Source organism: Corvus cornix, chromosome 4A, assembly GCF_000738735.6.
Source record: "Corvus cornix cornix isolate S_Up_H32 chromosome 4A, ASM73873v5, whole genome shotgun sequence".
NCBI classification, from domain to species: Eukaryota; Metazoa; Chordata; class Aves; order Passeriformes; family Corvidae; genus Corvus; species Corvus cornix.
In genome coordinates this window covers 14,291,660-14,317,021 of record NC_047058.1, presented here as the reverse complement: position 1 = coordinate 14,317,021, position 25,362 = coordinate 14,291,660, and positions in this window count along the sequence as shown.

Below are 25,362 nucleotides of genomic sequence, written 5' to 3'. Positions count from 1 at the left end.
TATTTGTACAACTTCAACAGATGTGAATAATGAATGAGAGCCAAAAAAAGACATCCGATTTGTATTCTGCAATAACATTTATGATACCAGCTTAGAAGATTTATGGTTGTCAACAAGTTAAGACGGAAAGAATCATGAGGTCCCTGAAACAGAAGAACTTCACGATACTGAAATCACTAAAGTTGTAGCAATATTTCCATCTACTGGGGGCTAGATATAATTAGCAGCTACTCGCAGCTGTCACTTCCTTTTTTTCCAATGAAATTTAAATTGATTAAGTATAAACACCTCTCTTACTGGAATGACCATGCAATGTGGCCCCATGATTTCACATTTTTCATGTATGTCCACAACATTAGGACATAAAAATAATAGGATCTGTTAAAAGCTATTGCCCTCTTATCTTAAAAGGACTAGGACAAAACTAAGGCAACATATAGAGGTTGTCCCAAACAGGTAAAACATAAGAGTCAAGCACATTTCCTATATAAAACAAGACATCTAGAATCTGTTAATAAATCATAAATCAGTGGATTCACTTCTCATGTGACAAATAAGCTTGATTCAAAGATCTTGATGTTTAAGGAACAATGATGTCAAAGTCATGGCTTTATTTTTGTCACCGTAGCATATTGCAAAAGCGGTACTTCCAAGTGTCATGTTACCAGAGCTCTATTTCTCCATGTCTGCATCACTTTATAAAATATTCTCTCATTTCTAAGTGGCATTTTACAATAAGTCTAGAAGAGTGAACAACACATCACTGCTAAATAGCAAATAACCAGTCCCAGAGAAACCGAGGCCTAAGCGCCGAGTCTAGGAGAATTTGTTTCGCTTTAAAGATTTTGTCTCTCTTCAAATAGAAATATTTACAATTTTTGTCTTCAGCTAAATCCCACCACACATTATTTAAAGATAGCTTACACCACTAGGCCAAGCAATTTAATTGACTCATAAGGCTGTTCACATGGGCTACTGTGGATTCTGAGACTACTGAGTTTTGAGGGTACCACAAATTAAAGAAAACAAGCTGCTCCTTTGTTTAAGCAAACAAGCTTCAGTAAAAGACCTTGTTACAGTCCACACAACATAAGGATTCATTCAATCTTTTGCAGTATGCACTGAAGGTTCACATAAACAAACCAATATCAGGCTTTGGTGTTGCAGTTCCTTCACAGCACGTCACCAGCAGCTCCAAAGTGAAATCCATATGCAAGCCCGAGCCATCCATTAGAGTGGCAGCACCAACTTTGGCCTCAATTACCCTGACATGCTGGACTTTTGTCTGACAGAAGAATTTGACTCTGTATTTATGTACCCTCACACTCTCTTAGATATCCATGATTGAAAGCCAACACAGCAATTTCAACATCCATACTGACAGGGTCATTACAAAAAAAGATTACTGCTTCCCTTCTAAAGCATGCTCTTGTCAAGTAAGGCCTTTTAAATGTATGTGCAGAATAATTTAGCCCAGTACCATCTATTTTTGTTCATGGATAATGCATCAGACACTGGCAGTTAGTCTTTGTTATTTCAGATTGTGCAGGCATGTTACGTAAATTTATATTTTAGCACTTCATTTTGTTCTTTTATTTGTTGGAGGTCACTCACCCAATATGGGAGCATTCTGCTTCCCTTTGAGGGGGGGCAGAATAAAAGCTTGCAACACAACTATAGTTCAACCCTCAGAGTCCACAGAATCCTCAAAATCTACACAAACTCTTGTTGTACACATGTACTCCAACAGAAATAAAACAAACAAGGTGTTTAAGCATAGATAAAAACAACCATGAAGAACTTGCAAAAGGTTTTTACTATTCCTTACTATTTAAGAGGTATTGCAAAGTATAGCATATCCAACAGTTGCAGGTAGTGTTAAAAAAAATATTATTTCTGTGGCATATTTGATAATCACCAATGAAAAGTAACTAATTTTTAAGCTGTAGTCAACCAGTAAAGAGACCTAAGTTCCATTATGTTCTTTGACACTAAACACAATTAAAAACATTACCTGAAGTGGAAATAACAAATATTGTGGCAAAAAAACGTTCATTCTCAGAGTACATCACTTTGAATCTTCTCACCTTCTACTTAAATCAACATTTTCTAATGAACTTGAACCTTCACACATGCTCAGTGGGGGAGTTATTCGTATGATTCATCAATAAGTGCTTCTCATAAAGCAGCCCAAATTGCCACCAAAGTTACCAAGAAAAGGCAGAAGGTCCTGGCCTGTGCAGGGTCTGTTTTCAAAAGGAATAGGTTTGGGCACTGAAAAAAAATCCTTCCCAGCATCACAGTAAATAAACATCAGGAAACCAAAAAACCAGCTTCTTAAAACAGGGTTCCAAAATAGACAAAAGGGCTCAGAAAATTTATCATATTAATGTTTTTATAGCAGACTACCTGAAATAAATAAGATTTGAAGTATGGATTCTAAATACCTCCGAAGAACCTTCCACTACTTAATTCACATCTCTGCTTAAATAGCTAAATCCCCGGAGCATGCTGGCAAACCTATCTAAATCATTATGGATAATTAAAGAAACAGTAACTGTCAGCAATTGCTTTTTCAGAGGACACCCACTTCCCTGCCAATCAGCATTTTTAACACTGATCTGCAGCACTCTAATGATGTAACTTGCTGCTGCACTTAAAATGCTACAAACAGTGCTGGAAATGGAAAATTATCATGGTAGCTAGGTAGTGCTCAGGAAAGACTTTCATTTTAAAAGCATTTCCCAATAAGAGTGCATAAAGCAAGCCATTGTGAGCAGCTGTTGTCATGCTGATGCCTGGGACAATTCAGTAATTTTTTACTCACAGATTAATGGAAACTATATGGAACAGAGCCTCAGAGTCCAATTCTGTTAAAACACTTGGTGCTCAATTCAAAAATTACTGGTGAAAATAATCAAGAAATCCAGGTGATTGAAAGCTGCAGCTAATATTCAGACAAACTGTAAAGGATTACAGAATCAGATTTTGAGAGAAAGCAAGCTGTTGTTTTCTTCCCATTTCTCCTGTTTTCATTTTAAGTTTTTACAACTTCTTTCTCTTCCATGCTTATTTTCTTTTTAAATTCTTAACAAAAATATAGAAAGTGAGAAACACATGAGAAGTCAGTAATTCCATTTTATGGATAAACTTTCCATTTTCAACTTTGCTAAGCAGAAGAAATACCTTCAGGCTCTTGGACCAGCTTTTCAACTGCAAACTGTATAATCTGCGTAAAAACTATGAATCTCCTTTTCATCTTCCTTATATATATTATTGTTCCCTTCATTCTATGAATATTGTTATTATAATGACAAATGTTGGAGCACCCACTATGAGAGGCTGTGTAATTACACAACAACAGTTTTCTCAGAAGAATCCTTTGGTTTTGGCTTAAAGGCCATGTTTCAGAGACTTTTCAGACATGTAAATCCAAATCTTCATCAAATATTTTCTTTCTTTTACAAAGTAAAAGTGTGCTATATTATGTTAAAAAGTTTTTGCATTGCTTAATAAGCTAATAACTTTTCCTAACTTCATCTACAGAAACACCTGAAACTTGTCAGAAACTTTCTATAACTCAGCTTGATGTGCACCTCTAGCACATAGCTAGAGCAAGCCAGCAAACAAAAAGACGCCTGTTAAAGGGAACTATAAAGCAATCTAAATAATGATTTACAGCACGGCCTAAGAGCGTGAAGAGCCCCAAATTTCCCACTGCCCAGGTCTCACATTTTATAGGACACCCTCTCTTTTAAAAGTGCCAGAGTGAAACATCAAAATGAAGTGGTACTATCAAAATGACAGTGAGTCAGTGATAGTCACTGAATGTAACTTGTATTTTTATGAAGCATTTGGCATCTGACCTGGTGGGAAACACAGACTATGAAGGTATCTCATTTCTCATCTGGTCTCACATCAATTGCTGCAAAAACAAATCTTGCTAAATAAAATGCAAGCACAGTAAGTTATCATCTCTGTAGTTTATACTTCTGAACTTATTCAGCTGCTGTCAAATAAAAGATCCTTCTCAGACATTTGTACCAGTCAAGCTTGCAAACCTCTACAGAAATATCCCAGAGAAAAAAAAAGAAAGGCAAAATTTTGGCTGATGCACAATTAATTCTCTGACCTCCTGGGAATCCAAAGGGAAATGTGAACTGGCTTAACCAACACATGGTAGGGACGCTAGTCCAGATGACATAATGACACAATTAGAAAAAGGACCCCTCCTGCAGAGTCATGCTGCATAATTCATTCTCTGAATAAATAAACCCCATCTTTAAGGGAGATTTTGTTCTTCTTGATCCTCCTGGAAGTTCACTTTAGAACCCTTCTTCCCCAGAACCACCCTGTAGAAACCTAATCATTTGCTGCCTACTGGCATTCGCCAATCGTCACCATTGTAGCTTCCCCACAGCTACAAAACTTTGTCCTCCTTTATTATAAGAAATTTAGAAGAAATCAGTAACTGCAGAATATTGAAAGTAAAATTTTTATTCACAAAGAAGCATTTCCAATCCAATGTGATTTATCTATGCAACTGAAACAACACACCTGTAAGTCAAATTTGAGTAACAGCTCACATTTCAGATACCAAACACTGACTACAGTCCAGGATACAACTGTAATAGAAAGATTCTTTTTTTTTTTTTTTTCAATTAATTTGATAAGAACTTGAACCTTATACGGTCAAAATCTGCCTTTGTACACGCATCTTTAGCAACACTGAGCCTACAATCAAGTCACAAGAAAAAAATGCACTCTTAGTACTCCCACCGATAAAGCATTTTAATTCCATTTTAAAAGGCACTTATCACTACTCTAAGATACATTCAAAACCAGAATACAAGTACAAGACCCTCCCAAGGTACTAAAAGGAAAATCAAAGATATTCACTGGACAAAAGTATTTCTCTCAACATTGTTTTCTGTAATGTAAGTAACCCCAAAGAGTTTCTCCTTTTCCCTGTCTTGAACAAAGACCCAGAAGAGTAGAGCAGAATGAAAGAACAATATATGCAGAAACTCACATAAATGACGTGGTGCATGAAAACATGTACGATGTTTGTGGAAGGAACTAAAGAAAACCTAGTTACAATTCAAACTAAAGGAAATTCTCCCTTTTAAAGTATTGCTTTTCCAAGAAAATTGTTAGTTCACCTCAGGCTCACTTTTCATTAAAAAAAAAAATTAAAAAAATTAAAGATCCATCCACATCTATGGAAAAAGTCAGCATTTGATTAAAATCAGAAGAGGGAGATCAAAGCATTTCTAGTTGGAAGCACTGACACAGCAGCCAGAACAGGAGTGCCTGGAACTGAAGCTCTCAGTAGCCTGATTTATGAACCACAACACTGACAAGAACAAGCCAATACTCCTGTGCTTCACCAGGATTTCTCAGCAGAAGGAATCAGGATAGAACATAAAAGATAAGCCTAGTCAGGCCATAACCAAGAACAAGGTCATAAAAAGCAAAGAGGACAGTTCTTTTGAAACCCCAAATCCTTTATTTCCAAGTAAACGTGCAACGTAAAGCTTTCAGCTTTTAAATGCAAGTAAAAATTTGTTGCAGGAAAAAAAAATTCGGTTAACTGAGGTTAGAAGTTGAAATCCTTCACCTTTTTCTTTCTTCCTGTTTTTCTAAGCATCTATCCAAAAATATAACCCAAAAGGCAATGAATTCCAAGGTACCCACTCCTTTATCCCTCTGCCAATAGTACAACTCTGCTTTGAGCCCTTGTCTCAGTAAGGAATTAGATCTTCACATCTCTCTCTTCCTCTCTTTAAGGGAGTGGCAAATTAAAGGTGTAACTATACTGTGATCTTAGGTCAACCATGTTCTCTTCATGCTGGGTCCAAAGCTTCCAACCAATTGGTAGAACAAAATAAGCCATAGATCCTAAAACATTGGTTCAACAGGCCTTAAAAAACATTGCAGGTTTTACTATGCATCACTATTTTAAAGAGTATAAAAGTTCTCTTAAGGTCTGGGTCCTACTCAATCCTAAATCCCACAGCAAAAATAAAATCCTGAAGACCTCTGAAATACAAAAAATAAAATAAACACTATTTTTGGAACATCAAGATTCCTGAGAACTTAAATATACCAAAACCCATTTTCTTTTCCTTCAGTTTTTGTTGTTTGTTTTAAATCTACTCCCATTCTCCAAAGCACTCAGCCCCACTGATTTTAAACATCCACTGTAAAGCAACTAATTAAAAGCATAAAAAAGACAATTCATATCCAATTAATAACTTTTCACAAAAGGGCAATAATCCAAAGAATAATTTCTTCTTAATGGGAAGCAAGTTTTTACTTTGAGGTGTTGCATATCAGTGCCATGAGGCAGTCAGGTATCTACTGCTGTTCTATGGCATTTCTCCTTGCTAATTTCCACCTGTGGTAGAAAAAATAAAAGTAGGAATGTAAAACTCAGTTAGAAATTACCTATACTAGAAATCTGTGCCAAAATACTTTTGTGGGAGATGAGGAAGTGAGTCATGCAGGTAGGCAATCCCAGGGTTGCTGGCACCCCTACTGGAAAAGCCCTGAACACAGACACAACTTCACCACTAGGCTTTGATTTCACTTTAAACTTCTTAAGAGATTAAAATTCTAAGCAAAAAAAAAAAAAAGAATATTTGTCAATACCCTGTGGATGGACACTGAGACAACTGTGAATTGTGTCAGTGTGTCTGTACTGGCAATTCCTGTCCTACACACCTGCTTGTACAGCAGAAAAGGTACTTCCAGGCACATTCCAAGTGTATGTACACTTTCATAAAGCACAAGTTTCTTCATCTACACAGAGATACACCAGACTGTCAAAAGTCTACAGCTTCCATTATCTAGACTTCATCCAGGGTTATGGGGTTTTTTGTTGAGTTTCATTCTACTAGGACTGCAGTCAGTGGTAAAACACAGTCATTTCCTCCTAAATCCAGACCTTTTATCTTAAAAAGAGGAAAAACTCCCCCGTGTGATTGTTATTCAGAGCATCTTTCCACTTCAAGTTTCCCAGTACCAGCAGAGATGATTTGGTCTGTCCCATGATCGATAAAGTTGTTTTATCTTTTGCTACTGACATTGAAATGTTTCCTTTCTGTGCCTATCTCTACAAAACAAAGGGAGTTAACTAAATTCAATATTAATATAAGCAGCTGCAATTCCAGGACTCATATGACCCTAAAGGGACTGGTAATTAGCCCAGTGTTCATATTGGCATAAAATGCATGTTAGACCAAGCAAGTACAGTTCTACTCCCCTTGCACTCTACTATTGCATCCTGCTTTCTCTAGAGCACAGGAGTGAGGAAAAATCCCTTGAGGATTTATGAGCAGAACAGAACTGGGTTTTTTACACAAATACATATCACACTCCCTCTAAGGATGCCATGTAAAGCTGATGCATTTCCTCCCTTCTTTCTTTCTGGACTGCAATCAGGTCCAGTCAAATCTCATAAAACTGAAAGAGTATGCATCTCTCATTTGCCTTGAGCCACAGCACATGGTATCAGCTTTCAGTTCATCTGAACAAACTAAAATACACTAGAAAGAAGAATGTGCAAATAGTGGCCAAAGGAGCCATTGTGTCCAGCCTCACATGGAATCTTCTTTCCCTTTTTACCCATTCCAGTGAACTTTCTTCAAGTGTCTCATGTCTTACTAATAGACATTCAAAGATAGATTGGGCATCAGAAAAAGCCAGAAGGCATTTGTGCAACTGACTGGCTCTCTTTTGCTGAGAAAAAGGTTTTTTGGGGAGGAACTCAGCCTTTGCTAATAGCCTTTATTCTCCCAGGAGCCTTCAGGAATCAGTCCTCACACAGGAGTTGCAAGAAGCAACTTTAACAGGCATTCCTGGGTGGAATAACTTGTCTTTCTTACTTCCTTATCAGAGAAATATTTTTAAAATGTAACTTCACCCCCTCCCTTTAAGCCAAGCACATAACATAGAAATTCAACAAAATGCTACACAGATCTATAAACAAAGGCTTGTTGCTCTCCCTTTTACACTGTGTTTACAAATTGCTTCCACTTCAGAAATGCTGGCAGTGCATCATGATCTGTGAGGAGTCCAGAGCCATCTCTGCAGTGCTGGGACAGTAACACTTATCTGATGCACTGCTCTGCTTTCCTCAGGCTCCATGGTGGTAGATCTGACTCCAGGCAGTGTTTTCTTCATCTTTTCATTTTGCTGCAAAAATTTATTGATATTTTTCCCTGACATAGAAGAATAACCAGTTTATACAGGAAGGGGCTAAAGAGAAATCTGAAGTTATCTCAACTAGCTCTTTACAAGGGAGCTTAATTTTCCTGTGGCTTGATTCCCTCAAGCAGTTTTTATTGCCTTACTATCAACATCACACCACCTCTCCCTAAACCACATGCATACAGTACTTTGGTACAACAAAGACCTGTTCCCAAAAGGACCCTGAAGCACTTGGCAATAAATTGGACTTCTGAAATACCATTTTTTCTAAATGATAACAACTCAAACCTAAGAACATAAACGTCTGTAGAGCAGCAATCTAACAATGACAGCAATTTGACTGGGGTGTGCTATTTGACAGATACTTTGCACTGGCTAAAAAAAGGGAGCTTCCCTGCAGCAGAGACTCCCTCATTTTTTACTTTACTTCTTTTCAACTTTACTTCTTTTTCTATTTAAACTATTTCTAAGTCTGCACTGAAGGTACAGGTTTCATTTGTATTTCATGCTGCTCAACTATCTGGTCTTTCAGTAGAGGACAGAGAGTGTTTTTGTTTATCTTGTAGGAATCTAAATGGTACTAAACTATCTCTGCCAAAACAAGCAAGGTATCACAAACATTCCCAAATATGAGTATGTTCTTGTACCACATGCCTGTGAGTACCCACTTTATCCTAAGTAATTAAACCATGTGGGATCTGGATTTTAAAAGTGCATCTTCACCCAGATGAACAGACAGATCTTAGTAGTTTTAACAGTAACCCAAGAAATACTTGTCAGCTCTTGTGAAACTGCATCTATTTGAACTTGAAATACTTCCCTGGCTAAGGAAGGCAGTTTTTTCCACTGATATACTCTCAGGCTAATTTGAAGCCTAGTTCTACATGGGCTCAGTTTGATATTAAGGCATGTTTTAAAGTTTAAGCAGCTGCATAATCCCCAGGAAGGCTACCCCACAACCTGTACTTGGCACCATCTCACCAAGTTGAGTCCTATTACATTTCCTTTGTGGGATCTGCTACCATTGGGGCAAGTTCAGAATGTGAAGGTGAAGTCCATTTAACTTCAAAAGAATACTAATACTCATGAGGAAAAATGTAATCAGCTTTGACAAACTCCAATCAAGCAAGCTGTAATTAAACAGCATCTCTCCAGATCTGATGAATTTCATCAACATCTATTAACTTCCTTATCTTGCTTCCCTTCTTCACTTTCTTGCATAACAGTTACAAACTCTGCCAGTCCAGTTGTCTTCACCATAGAATTAACATCTGCATAGTCAAACAATATCAACTAAAAAGTAGGGGTGTAGGAAGATAAAGGTATTTCTATCATGCCTTTGATTTAAAGGAGTTCAAACATAACAGAGCCAGCAAATTCAAGCCAACACTGCATAATACATTGCTAATATGTGAGCTTCACTCAATTTCCCATCCATTATAAATTTATGTTTCTAAGAGGAGCTCCTGAAATTGTTACTATGATATTACTCATATAATGCTTACAGATAATAGAAAACTAAGGCATCTGGGAATGTCTTTTACTGAAATTAAGCAATCATTCTTTAATTTCTGAATGCTTGCAATGAACTGTTATGAACAATTGTTATTTACTAGTGCAGTGAGCAGGTCACTTCCACTGATTCACATTCAAGCATTTGGTAGATGACTTGTCTATTACTTGCAAACAGAAGAGCGTTAATTTGTGCAGTAAGTTTGATTAGGCTTGACTCAATCATGCTGCATTTCATGAGGTAAAATAATTATTCTCCCTTTCTAATTCTACTCTGGAATATAAATAAAACAAAATAATCCCTCTAACTTCTTCAGTCCATCATAAAGTGTCCACATGAAGTTAGAAAACAATAACATTCCCATCTGGTATATATGCCCTATGTGCACTCCCATCATGAGTGCTTCAATCCAACTCTTTACTACCTTTAGGTGTACCTGTCTTGGTCCTGAGCCAGTCAGGCCATAGTCTGGGATTTGGCTGCTCACAACCTGACACATGTCAGTTCTGAGGAGCTGGGAAGAAATTTTAGCAGTTAGGTTCCTCTATCCAATTCACCAGCACACAGAACTCTGCAGGGGATGCAGCCAAACTGCTCAGGAGATGTTTCAACACACAAGTTCATGCATTGCTTAGTTTGACCTGAAATAAGTTCACCTGATCTTTTTACCACCAAGGAAGGTATCAAACATGGCAAGCTTCCTTGCATGCAGCTGGCAGTCCAGAGTGCCCTCCTGGCAGATCACTGAGGCTGTCTGGATGCACCAGCCCTCCCTGACCCCACACCTCTCCCCATCCCCACAGCAGCACTCCCCTCAAAACACACTTAATGGCTCATTTGCACCAGGAAAGTAACCAGAATACAGCATAGCTTTGACAGAAGCAGCTTCTTTGCTAAACAGGCTGTTCCTATTTTGCAGTAGTCACACAGTAAACTTTTCTTTCTGCAAATGTTGGGATGTTCACAAAAGCTGTCTAGTGCAGCTTTCCTGCTTTCAAAGTAGGAAACTTTGACTTTGTGTGTGGTTTTGCCTCTGCTTAAACAAAAGAAAGCACAGCTCAGTATCATGTATTTAATAGGTTTTTCATGCCACAAGAGGAAACAAATGTCAGCTGATCTGATGATAAACTTTAGCATCCGTGTGGGTTTTTATAGCAGGGTGATTAAGCTTAATTAATATAGAAATTATAAGTTATTCAGAGCTGATTCGTTTTGTTCTTGGACAGTGCACAGGAATTTAGACTTGTTAATAAGAGATATCTTTAAAAAAGTCAAGCAGAAACTTCCTAATTCTCAACTGTTTGACAGATTATATCATTGTGCCTTTAGTTAGCCCCAAACAAATAATGACTTGATTCTTTCTGTATCAAACTATTTGAAAAAGAAACTTTCACTAAAATGGGGAAAAAAAGGAAAGAAAAATAATACAATCATCACAAATAGTTATAAACAACTATATTGCTGAGCAAGTTTCTCAAGTTCTCTAAAGTGAATTTGTTGTTTCCTCTAGGAAATGATGGATTAGCTGTCGTGTCTCATTTACAAATGCATGAATCACTTCCTCTTCTGTACATGATATCACTTTCAGGTGCAACAGCTCTTGAGTGTCCTAGAATGTCCACTGGGTTCTGCTTGTTGGGACAAGTTTCATGTAGACACAAAGTACCAAACCACATCAGGTTGACCAAAAGAAGTTCATCCAATTTCTTTTTAAAGTCTACTATTCCTTTGCATGTACTAATTTTTAAATTAGTTTGGCAAATTTATCATTTAACATCTCCTTTTAATTTTTGTAATTCATAATGCTACCCACCTTCCCTGAGAGCCTGTAGGGTTATTTGTATAGAAAAATGCAAGCTGAAAGATTGATCTGGATATATCTTCAATAGCAGCTTTTTTTTGTTCAATGGAATAGGCTTAATATTATGAATTTGATTTGACTATGGGCAGGTTTTAAGAAAAACAGCACTGACAAACCTGGAGCATTGGCATGATAAGATTCAGCTGGGGTTACAACTTCTCCCTGTGTCAACTCAGTACTAGCACAGAAGCACAGAGTGACTCTTGGAATTACTCTTGGTCTTAGAAACTTAAACTGCTAAGGGCTTTGCCACTCACTGCTTCTTCCCAGCTGAGGAAAAGCAGTGCTACAAACCAAGCATTCAGAAAAGGGAAATCACTAGTCACATCTCACTTCTCTTACTCTTGCAAACCAAAGAATTTCAAGACACTAAAAACTCCCAAGTGTTGGGTCTTACTGCATTTTTTCCTGCTTTTATGCTAAAAAGTGTTAAAAAAAAAAAACCACAATAAACCATGTACACACAAGAAAACAAAAATACAATTTGACAACAAAATACTATACATGCACTTCAGTCCTTATATTCTGCTAGCACCTGAAATCTTCAATCATTAGGGGAAAAAAAACCCCAAACCCTCCCTTACAGGATAAAGGAAATTTTAAATCTGCAGTAGCAATAGGAGAGAAGGCACAGGGATGCAGTTACTGGATCTCTCCCTGATGCTGGAGGGTCTTGAGAGCTTCCTGGCAGCTCATAACTCAGCTGTGCCTTGCAACAGGACAATTTATACATTAAAGGAGGACACTGAAAAAGTACAAAGCAGTGACCAGAGCCACGGTCCTCAAAACAAGCAAAAGAGAGTTTATTTTGCACATTTGCCATTCTTTACCCAAAGTGAAAACAGAATTATTTATATCCCAGGCTACTCTGATGAGCATCCATAAAAGCATAAAATTCATGCCTGCAGGTGAAGCAAGCCCTAGACTTACCCAAAGAATTGCCCCTTGAAGATAATAACATAGCCAGCCCAAGCCAAGACAATCTCCTGGATTTTGGTGGAGATGGGAAGCTGTGTTACACAAACTCATTCCATGTTTCTATGTAAACTGAGCCGATTGTGGTGCAGGAAGTAACCCCCAAGTATTATTTCTACCAAATTTCAAAGAACTTTGCTCTCACTTCCTATTTGTCAAAAGCTGATTCCCTAACCCAAGTCTTCTCATTTGTATTTTCTTTACAATTCTATGAAGCCAGCTAAAACAAATTTATTTATAATAATTTTTTCATTTCCAATTTAAGATAATACTTTCTCTGTCTCTTTCTAATGTTCCCCAAATTCTATTAAATGCATAAAACCATAATATAATTTTTGTGCTTATGAAATACTGAAATTTACTATATTTACTGACCCAGTCCAAAGTTTACTGACATAAGTGAAAGCATACATTTTTTGTCTGAGGCTTTTACTTCAGAATTGCAGAGTAAAGGGCTGTCAGCAATTATACCTACTCAACTCTGAGAGAAAAGAGGGAGAATGTGGCCCTTGTTCCTACATTTAAAATATTTATATTGGCCATTTAAATATTTATATATTTGTCACTTTAAAATATTTATATAACTATCTATTCAGCACTTTATATATTGGAGAGTTAACTTATATAATGCAAATAAATTATGTATTAAATATTTACTAAAGGTTAATATTTTATGAAATTTACTGTACACACAGTAGGAACAAAACTGGCAAGGGATGAGGAACTCTAGAGATTACTTTTGCACTTTCAGCACAAAACAACAAGGATCACTTACTTCTGCACTGCTTTTAACAGAGTTTATAGGTTTGCTAAGAAAGCACCTCTGTTTAGAAATTATATAATTCAACATCCTGGGATAATTCATCCTTGGGCAAAATTCCACCAAGGTTTGTGGAATTAGTCACAAACAAATGTGATCCTGCAATTTATAACCTAGGAGATCAGAGAAGGAATTGAAAAAGGTTGGATATTTTGAAATATTTATGATCAAAACTCCTAAAACAGCTTTTGACTTCTGTGCCCTCAATATGGGGTTCTAACAGGGTATTCAAAAAGCAAAGCAAAGCAAAATATTTCCACTATCCTGCATTTAGGCATGAACAGAACTTCTCAACACCACAAAACCCGATACTCCATGTAGCAAATTTGAAAAACAAGCATCTTCCCTATAGCCCTGAAAGGTTTAACATTTTCTCATCCCATAACTGAACTCCAGTTTTAACCATCAGGCCACAGCTTGTAACAGTGCCAAATTCAAAACAGTCACAGTCTATCTGAATCTTCTAAAAAACATGGTGTGAACTAAGAAAGGCATTAAACCAAAGCAACTACCCCAAGGATCTCTGTGCTCTGGGACACAGAGGGACAACTTCAGGATCTCAGAAGCAACCCCAGATAACCATGAACACATTCAACTGCTGGCATAGTCAGTGTCCAAATCAGACTCTCCCAGCAAAAAAATATAAGAAGTTAATTCTAAAAGGATATTGTACTACCAATACATTCCTCATTTACATTTTTATGACAAGCTGATATATTGGCAGTAAGATAATATGAAAGGGCTATATGAGTAGAAGAGTCCTCATGGCATTGAAATTTCCTCAGAGCTTTTTAATTCTGATTAACAGTCATAATAAACTCTAGATATACTCACAACCTTCAAGCATTAAACTTTATTAATCTACATAACGTGCCAATTAAGTTAATATACTTTGATTCTGTCTAGTTCTGAAAGATGTTTTAATTTTACTGACAAATACAAATGCAAACCAACAAGCAAATCTCCTTGCTCTGTTTTTGAGCAATTAACCTTATTTTGCTGCATTCCAGTAAGTTAACTCCCCGGTGGGAAGCACATATGACACAAACTAGGAACTGGTTTGCTGCTAACGATCAGCAAGATTCCTGCCCTTGCACCAATCATTTGAGAGAGGCAGAGAAGTCAAATTTGCTCCAAAGGGAGGATTTCTTCCCTTGCCCAGGTGAAGTTCCTGCCACATCCCAGGTGCTCTCCTCTGTCCCTTCCTCACTTTCCATGCTGCTCCATCAGCCCCATCTCCTCTGCCTCCCTGTATTTTCTGGTGCCCTGAACCACAGCATTGCCTCGTGCTCCTCTTGTGGGCCACTACCTCCTTCAGGCCCATTCTTCAGGAAACTTCCCTGTCCCAGCACCTAGGAGCCACTGGCACTCACACTTGCACCACCTGAGCTGGGACCAAAGCCACCCCATAACTCAGTCACACCAGGTTTCCCCATGGGCTCAACCCCTGGCTTCCCACAGCAGAGTCTCAGTAATCCAGATCCTTAAAATAAATTAATCACCATGCAATAACTAAATAATAAAATAACAGCTCAAACTGGTACCTCCAAGTAGGGACTCCAAAAATAGGGTTCCCTGGGCCTTTATCTGCTCACAGTCTAAGTGAGGGAAAGTCTGAAGTTCCTGCTGTGCCTCTGAGTGTCACTCACCTGGCTGAGACACAGGTGCCCTTTGTTATCCTCTTGTCTCAGCCCCCACCCTGAGCCACCTGCACTGAATGGATTCCTCCAGACCAGCACAGCCCAGTAGTCTCCCAGCAGCAGGTTAGCAATCTCCATTACAGTTCATTACCATGGCACGCAGCCTGATTTTGACACTAAGAACTGAAGTCCCAGCTGACTGGGTGCTGTGCGTTACAGTACAGGGAGCTCACTGTCATCTTAGTAAGGAATGTCAAGAGGAGTCTCTGCCTTGAGAGAGATGATCTCAATGGCCCTTGTTTAAATTCAAGTAAGGAACTAACAGGACACCCAGAGCTCTCAGACTTACAGAATAATTTATTTTGATGGATGGCTGTTATTACACCTGCCTGTGTTTAATTGTTTTCTCCTCCAGTTACCTATAAACCAATTAGGAAATGCTTCCTGCTTCTTTCTTTCATGTGAATGGCATCATTCTGATTACAGGGTTGTCAAGAAGGAAGAAAAAAGCTTCTTCCAAAACTATGCATATTTAAGTTAAATGTCCTTCCTGCTGCAACTGCCTTTACAGAAAGAATTGCTAACTACTCAAAAATGCACTCCTCTCCTCTCAGGTGAGGTGGCACGTTGTTTCACAGGTGGGTATTTGCTTTAGGTGCGTGCAAGCGTGCCAGCCTAACATTTTCAAACACTTTAGGAAGTACTGCTCTGGCCAGGAGCAGTTGTGGAGTGATGGCCATGACACTTCCGAAGCAGCTCTTTCAGATGAAATAATGTTTCACAAAAATGCTCCCCCAATGAATTTTTCAAGCAATTCTTTCACTGCAAAATAAGTCATGTTTTGAATACAATTTTTTTTTTTTTTTTTTTTTTTGCATGGAGTACACTATTCATTAAGGAATAGATAGTGTGGAGGGCTTGATACAGAAGTGAAGTATTAGTTTCACCCATCCATTTGAACATCTCTGTATTTTGTACAGCCATGCATGCAGTAAAGCACTGCAAATTAATTTAGCTATGTCTTTAATCATGATAAATCAAAGCAAGGGTAATGCCATCACCCACTCACACAACTTTCAGGTGATGAGATACTTGTCTAGAGCTCCCACTGAACAAACAGAATATTACAATGCATTTTAAAGCTCATTTAAAAATCTCATTTCAGCACAGCTTGGAAAGATTAATTTGTAGTAAAACACATTGATAGTCCCTTGCCATCTGTGTCAGACTTGAAGATTTCAATCCCAAAGAGCCCTGTGCACTACAACTAACTGTCCTTGTCCCCATCCCCAAAGGAAAACACAATCTCAATGCTGAACCACTTGTGGGGGTAAAATGCTGAATGTACTTTATCAGTTACCAATAAAGTGTCATGCTGCAATATGAGCAATGACAGTAAAATTCTAACAAAGAGACTACAGAGAGATCTGTATAACAGCACCAAAAGTCAGAAGGTTAACCTAGGTACTTAACAAATTATGTTTAAATGCTGTTTTACATAGATAAATAAATACTAACTCTAGTGAACTCTGGATGGAGGGAGTTAAGGTACACAACTACCATGGATAACCTGGCACTCAAGAGTTACTTCAGTAATCTCCTTAGACGCTGGCTTGGGAATAAATGCTGAGACATGAACAAAAGACATCTTCATCTCCACAGAGTCAGAAAAAAAACATAGCAGAAGTGAGGGGAGAGTTATACTTGCTGACATCCCTCATTTTTCTCTGCTTTCTCGACTTCCCTTTTGCACTTGGCAGAATCATTAAACAGCATTTTTCAGTGAATCATTCACATGGAGCTTTCAAAGCCTGTGAAAGTGCAGCACTTTGTACAAGACTCAGGACAGGGCAGCTGCAGCCATGGTCCAGGCAGAAGTCCTGAAAAGCTGCCAGACTGCATGCTCAGGATGGCAGCCAGTGGAAATAGATATATAATCAATCATAAAGGCCCTTTCTTTGACAATTTAGAACACAGAGGAATAGCTCAAGAGGTGTACAAGGGCACTAGACACCCAAGAGCAACACATCAGCCTTGTTCCTGTACTTCACCTGTGCCCTGCCTCCCAGGAGGCACAGAAAGAAAATCTCTCCAGAAACCAGTACAGATATCCCCAAGGAAATACATAGGGAGGGGGGAGGAACCACAGTTAAACTCTGCGTGTGCTGCTTAATGGGAATCTCATACATGACCCCATGTCAATATGAAATACCACTAAACTTCTTATTCAAAGTGATTTTCTGAATACTGTCCATGTGTCAGTCATTGCATACATCTCTGAACATCCTTTTTAAGTATCACACTGACCTAACCCCATCATCTGACTCCTTTCTATGAAATGGGGACAATACAATAACTCTGAGCACACAAATGAATCAGGCTGCTCAAGTCCTGCACTAGAAGCTCCATCCAACAGCACACTCCTAGTTTTTACCTGTACACTCTTAACACAGTGAACATCCCTGGACTTTGTCTTGAAAAGTTATTTTTAGGGCAAGGTTTGCTTGCTCTGGAAGTGTTTTAAATTCTATAATAAATCTCCTTACTTTCCATGAAAGATTAAGTACATGTGTTCTCATCACAAGGACTTGCCTGCCTATATTCATCCATGCAAACTGCACAATTAGTCACAACCAACTCAATGATCAGAGATGTCATTCAGTTTTATTCATGGAATGGCACTGATATAAACAAGGCCAATTCTTCCTACTGGTATTACTGACTTCTTTGAAATGGGAAGACTAAATGGAATGTCAGACCTTTGCTCTTTACTAAATGTGACTTTCAAAAAGAAGCAAACAAAGAAAAACCCAAACAACCAAACAACAGAGAAAAAGCCACTTACCAGTTCACAGACATGCCTATAATTTTTTTCTTACTCAACTCTTAAAACGCTTAAAAACACATAAACAGTGTCCTCCCAAACCTAGACACAGTTCCTAGGTACAATCAATCCTTGACTGATACATTGAACTCAAGCTGCTTATAAAGTGACTCAGTTCAGGTTAATGGAAAGGAAGATTATATCATATAAACCAAAACATTTTACAGGGTACGTGTAGGAAATCAATGAGTCACTTAGGTTTTGTAGTCAACCTAGTCATAATAGCAGATGACCTTGTGCTTTTCACATCCCAGGGATCAAAAGCGCACACTTCTTAACATTTTTCTCCTTTAATCTCCTAACTCCTATCCTAGCTTTTTACACTTTGGTTCACCAGTTACAGCAGGGAGATTACGAGTGATGTACGTGTCCAAGATCAATATGCCCATAAGGAGATGGAATTCATATTGATCTTCAGTCATGCAGCACCTATGCCTTACTTTCTGTAATCCTTCCACTATAAACAGAAGAACTGCTCCTGCATGCTGGATTTTTTCCCTCTTTGCTGTTCCAGTATTGCTCTTTCCTACTCTTATATCCCATTCTCAGACTGCTCCTAGAGCAGTTTCCAATCGTTGCTCCCAGCCTTTAAAAACTAAAAACTCATGGCAGCAACAACTGGGTCTAATGTTTCATGGCAGCAAATCAGAATTTTATGGTTGTCCAAAAGATCCAATCCAATTAATTAGACCTCCCTAAGTCAGAGCAACGACAACAGCTCTTAGTACAACTTTAGTTCCAGTATGTCTCTTCAGACTGTTTCACAGCTACACTGGGAGGGCACTGTGGTACAGTTCTAACCAGAGAGTGTCTAATGCAGAGCTTAAAGAATTATTTGCACATGGAACCATCACAGTATTTCCAGTAAAATGTTCTATTTTCTGATTATTTTATGTTTGGGTCCTACTGCAGGCATTCATTATGGATGAACACACACAATGCTGCAAGAAGCACATGACCCACAAATATGGTCTGTTTTTCTCACAAAGAGCAGTATCTAGAGAGACCATGAGGACTTCAAAAATTAAAAAAAAATAAAATAAATCATACTTTGAAGCAAATCCTTCCAATCTAGCTGTCAGGCTGCTATTCTGAATAAATGGCATACTCCAACATCCCCATGTTGTGCATGACTCAGAGTAAAAACTGAAAATCTGAACGTTCAGTATCCCAACTCCATGAGCTCCAACTGCTGGGTGTTTTTGCTGCTGTTTCTGTGCTTCCCATCAATATTTCAATTTAAAACAAACAAAACACAAAGAAAATGCACTCTGAATATGAATGCCTCCAGTGTCATTCTGTTGTTGAACAGAAAAACTCCTCAGAGTTCATATTCCATAGGATGGGAAAGTTATTTTCCCACCCAAAAAATCTAATGCTATGATGTATTATAATACTTGATCACTACTTTTAGCTGAGCCAAATGTGATAAATACTGAAACAAGTATATTATCTTATTTGTTTCATCATGCTAACACAAAGGTTTATAAAAATTCATGTCAGGACAAGGATTTAGTGTTCTTCCTATGAACATCTGCAATCACATCCCCTGCAAGAGCTGACACATCTCCTTACATTGATAGCTTTGCTTCCAATCATTCTGATTTTCAGTCTTTCAGCAGCATGGAAGACTGACCCATGGCAAGGGTTTTTTGCATCAGGTGGAGGATTTCAGTCTGAATTAATGAATGTCTGCCCATTCATTTATAGTATAGACACTTTCAGGGTTTCCTCTTCTTGCAGAAATATTAACTCTTTGCCATCTTGCAAATATTTTTCTCCCTGAAAATTACTCAGTTTAAAATAAAAGTAAACCTATGCATGCAAACAACAGAAAACAAAATACTACATATCTCAAAACATCTAGATGGAAAACAAAAGACCCTTAAAGATTATAAACTGTGTTAAATCATGCAGGTTCTGCCACCAGTTTGGGAGTAGCTCAAAGCACTACTCTGACTCAGCAATGCCAGCCCTCCACCACGAAGGAATGGTTCAATGTAAGAAATAAAACTAAAATTATACTTCCAGTCTTGCAACAGCCCAGAATTTATACTTTTTAAAGTTGATGCCTCCTGCTGAATTATAGTTATCCTGCAAACATTGAAGAGAACTTCAAGAATACAAAAATCTCCTTCTATAACTTACACTAGTTTAAGAAAAAAGAAACCAAAAAAACCCAAAAAAACCACCAAAAACCAAAAAAATCTCAAACCAAACTCGTTCTCCAGAGAGATATTTAAAAGTGCCATTTTTTTTCCCTTCCATAAAGCCAGCATTTTGTTCTCCTAAACAGACCTCTCCATTGTCACAGGACCAGCAGCACTGAGCCGCATGATGCAGAGATGTCTTCCCTCATTGAAACACAAGACAGAAATGCACCACCTCACCAAGATACACGGAAAGAGCAGGGCCAGGCAAGCAACAAGGCAGAGAAAATGGCAGAAACTGCAGCCTTGGGCCTGACAGCATCTCTGCCTCATGCCAACACCAAAGAGACAGAAACTGGGAGCTATTAATTCCTTATTTTAAAATATCTAATTTTGACAATCCAAAGCTAGCATTTCATTTTGGTATTCAACCAGTTTTCAGTGAGTACACTGCTCTCTTCTCAGAGTAAAAATCTAAATATAAAAGAAATCTGTTGTGTGGTATAATAGAGGCGGATCTACCTCCTCAGCAGAACTGCAACTGCTTCAAATATATGGAACATTTGCATATGAATATTTTCAATGGAAATTAAGCACCTTTTGAGTGTCTACATATAGCACAGCAGTATGAATTAATTCATACCACTGTTCATGTGAACTTGTAAAAATTAGAAAGATTTAACACACCAGTCTGCGAAAAAGTAGTCCAGGAAGATTCCTGTAAAAATTAAGATAATTATTGGCAAAAATTATGATTCTTCTCCTTTGTAAGAAATGAAACAGAATATATTCCTTTCTTAATAATAGTGCACACATCGGCTCCCTCCACTGACTGAAACAAGAAGAGGTGGTGCTGCTGGCCCCAGACTTCAATCACAGACTGACTTGATTGCACTACAGCAGCTAAACACACACACACAGCTAAAACAGCCTTTGGAAAAATATTTTAGCATATGGAGTTTGTCTGGCATGGGCTTGGCTGAACATCACTGCAGAAGGTGCCTATGACAGGAGCACAGAGTGTTCTGGATAACCTTCTGAGTAGCAGCTCTACCCCTGGTGTAAACTGGACAGTGAAAACACCACCAGCTGCCCCAAAGTCGTGGCAAGAAGTGGCCTTTTCTTCTCTACTTCATTTCATCCAGAGAAGAAAAGGGGTTAAACAAAAGCCCAGGTCGTGGTGCTCCATATGTGAAATGCAGTTATCGGGAGATCTGTGGCTCTCACAGGCCTCTTGGTCTGCTTTGCCACTTCTCCTCCAGCCTCAGAGGGGTTTCACTGATACTCTTGGAGCTGTGCCTGCCTGTGATAACAGACAGGGAAGGCACTGGGGCTGCACTGGGAGAGCCACACAGCAGAAACACTGCCGAAGGAAGGCAACAACAGGTAAGAGATTGTTTGATTTAGATATGTATTTGAAGAGGACCAGGAGGTGCTGAAAACAGCTGCAGAATCAGAAAGCATTTAGAAGCAGAAAACAGGCTTCAATTTCATCTCAATGAGTTAGCTCAGAGGAAAACATTACTTCCCTCACGTGGAATGGCAACTCCAGTCTCCATGCCATGTGTCCACAGCTGTGGACCAATTTATTGCTACTTTTTAAACACCATACTGTGTCCCCTGGCACCCCAGGCCACAGTCCCACAAATCAGAAGTACTGGTGTACTCAGGGTAAAGCCAGTCAGGCTGCATTGCTCACCCTGCCCCATGCACAGGGACCTGAACTCACTGCGCATGCAGTGGGGCACATGGGGGAACAGAGAAGGGGACCTACAAAGAAACATCTACAGGTTTCAGCCTGTAGGCAGGAGGCAGCTCTCCTGTGTCTGGTACAGTGTGGGAGCACAGCTCTGAACCACACACTAACTCAGTGTCTCAGCAGCAGTAAAAGGAATACATAAAAGAAGAAGGACAGGTTTTTTTGGTTTAAGACCAACTTATGTCATTAGGGAGAAAAGTACAGAAGCTCCTTGTTGTATTCAGTTCACCTGAGGAGTAGGGCTGGGCCATGCAAAGGACAGGAACAAGGGGACATCCCCACACAAAGAGGGCAACAAAATAGAGTGACCCCAAAATCTGGGTGTTTAGTGCACAATGTGTTGCCCAAGACAGGCTGAGGGTGACACGAGGCTCTGTCACACTTCTGGAGCCACACAGGGAGGGAGATAGAGACTGCTGCTGGCACTGAGAGCCAGGCAAAGGTAACAGGTGAATAAACCAGGAGAATGAAACACTGGCGTGGCACTGGCTCCACACACCTTCCTCACAGGAAAAATGGAGAGACCCCCTCTGACCCCCCTGCATGCTCCAAAGGCTCAGCCCAGACATGAGGCAGTTGCCAGGACCAGCTTCTCCTCTCTCCCTCCTCCCTCAGCCTGGCCCAGGGAAAGCCAAAGTCCCCACACATCTCTAGCCCCATCCCCACCTTTGGCTGGAGCATTCACACTGGGCCAAAGCCCTTGGGACATCCTGACTTTGAAGGAGCATGAGTGTGACCTCACAGACCAGTGGTGATACCAACAGCAGACACCTTACAGGCATGGTTAAGGGCACAGGGATTTGAAAGTTTGGGGGTTTTGTAGCAGTCCCATCAGATCCAGGGGAAAAAATAAATGAATAGTGGAAAAAGAAAAGCAAAAATGAATCAAAATCTGCTGGGATTCAAGCACATTCCCTGCAGGAATCCTCAGTCAGGTGATCTGTGCTGCCCGGGGTGTGGGGCTGAGGTAGCTTGGCCTGTGATGGAGGAGTTTGGGAACAAAATTAACAAAGCCCCAAAGCCTTAAAGCACTGACACAGTTTTCAGTGTAAAGCCCCAGATACACACTGTTATAGCAACAAAATACATTTGTTACATAAAATCATTTTCCTTCTCTTTAAACAGAACAGGGGAAGGAAGGATTAAAATATAACTCAAATGGCTTAAAACATAGCTCATACTTCCAGTGCTCATTACCAGAATTATACATTTCACGTCTCGCTGTGGAGTACGATAGATGGAATTTTTTCCTACTTCCTGCAAAACAACATTTGCTTATTCAACTGCCTTTTAGCAATGGGTATAATCATAATCCCAAGTGACATATGCAGTGAGAGCAACTGACTACTCACCCTCTCTCCAGCACTTTATTTCTAGGGATGCTGTGTTTAATTAGCTCCACAGTAGTCAGAGGAGCAAGCAGGTCACCTCTGTGTCAAATCTCCCAGTAGTCATCTTCCCTGTCGCCACCCCCATTGCCTTCATTTATCTGGCTGTTTTGCATACTACAAGTAAGGTCATTAGTGTCAGCTTTTTTTCCCTTTGTGTGTGTGTCTGTGTGTGTGTGTGTTATATTCCTGAATATCTGCACTTTGGGAAAGGGGGTGAATTCCAGCATACAGAACCTTTTATGAAGGAGGGAACATATCACACAAAATCTATATTCAAACTGAATGTCACCAGAAGCCTTTGAGCAGATGATGGCATAAGTGTTCCAAAACACTGAGGGCTAAGAACCAGTAGGATATTTACCTTTGTCTGGAATCCAAAATTTGTAGTTACCCAAAGCCTTCCTCTTTACCATCTCCTCTTCTTTTTTTCCCTTCATCAGATAAACATCATCTCTGTCATATCCTGTCCTCTGACCCTGGACTTGCATTCCGGTAGTGCCATGGGACTGCACCAAAATACATAAAGTAGACCTGCCACAAATGTTGAGTCACAGGGGAGCCCATACAGAGGCAATTATGTGCAGAATACTGTTCTTTGACACTTTGCCTGAAACAGAACGAGCAGGCAGGCAGAGCACAGGAATGGGATGCATTTGCAAACTCAGGCTGTGCATAAGGCCCAGAATTGATGACTTCTGCGTGAAGCAATCTGTAATCACTGACACTGGGGCAAGGCCCAAGTGACTCCAGTCCAACCTGGAATACAACCAGGGTCATGCATCCTTGCCTGTGTTTCTACTGCCCAATCTTCCAATTCAGATAGCAATCCTTTTGGCAATCCTCTTGTGCAGCGGGGGTCCACCTGCAAAGCTCTTGCTGTTTTGAAGTCAGCTGGTACTCTTGAAAGAAAAGCAATGTTTTGTATTGGTGCAAGTCACCAATGTCTTTTTCAATTTCAGTATTCTTTGATCACCTTACAGACCATGATAGGCAGATCCCAGATGTTAGAGTTTTGCATGTAATATCTGTAATTTCACTACTAATATTTTATGTAGAAGTCAAATTTGTTAAGTATTTATAAGAACAGCTGAGAAAGGGATGCAAATATTTCCTCTTTTTACATATTTTTTCCAATGTGGTTTGAGGTTTGACAAGATTGGAAATAAACAACCAACCTCAGCTGCTGTAAAGACAGATCTTCACTGATCTAAAGGCAGCTACACTATTTTATACAAGCTGACTCCAGGCCCCACCTATCTGTTTACCTATTGAACATGGCACAGGCCATAGCAAATGAGAACTGCTCCCACAGTGCTTCATATGCCTCATCTAGTAGGTTATATCTGAAATCTTTCCACAAAGTCTAAGGGGAAAATCCTTCCCAGATGATGCTATGACCTTTTTATATGCTGCTCAGTGAACCATCTCCTGGAGAATTTCCTGGATGGGGTCTTTGGTTTTTTTGGTTTTGTTTTCCTGTCAAGAAAGGTCAGTCCTCCTGCACTGTGTTAATTTACCATTAGATTCATTGTTTCCCATCTCTTTGAAGCTGTGTTTGTTCTACTGTCGCAAAACTCACTCACACCTGAGTTTTTCACCATTAAATAAAATAGCACTGATTTGTCTCCATATTGTGGCAATAAGAACCATGATGCTTCCTCCTGTGAGGGTTGAATGTCACAGCATGGTTGGTGAGCTCCTTCCCTGAGAGAGAGCCAATGCATGGTGCAGCTGATAGGGGCTCACAGGGCTGCTGCTGCACGTGCCCAGGTACCCCAGAACTCTGGCCTCTCCCAACACACTGACACTTGTATGTAAGATAATTTATGGAATCAGGCATGCAGGCACTCTTCTATAATTCAGGATTCAAGGAAAGTAGAAGGTTTAAAAAGGGTTTAAGTCAGATAATGAACTTCCTGTGCAATCCTATAAAAGAATACACAATGATGTCTTCGAAACCTTATTTTTAGTGGGGTTTTTTTCACATCCTTCAAGCTCACGTAGGCTGATGCAATATGCACATGAAATGTACTGGCAAGTAGCAGGAAATATCCCTTTATGATGATCCACAATAGGTGCAAATCATTCCAGCTCAGGGTCAAATAGCCTTGATGCAGAGAAAACTCTCGAAAACCACTCTTTTTGCTCTGGTGGT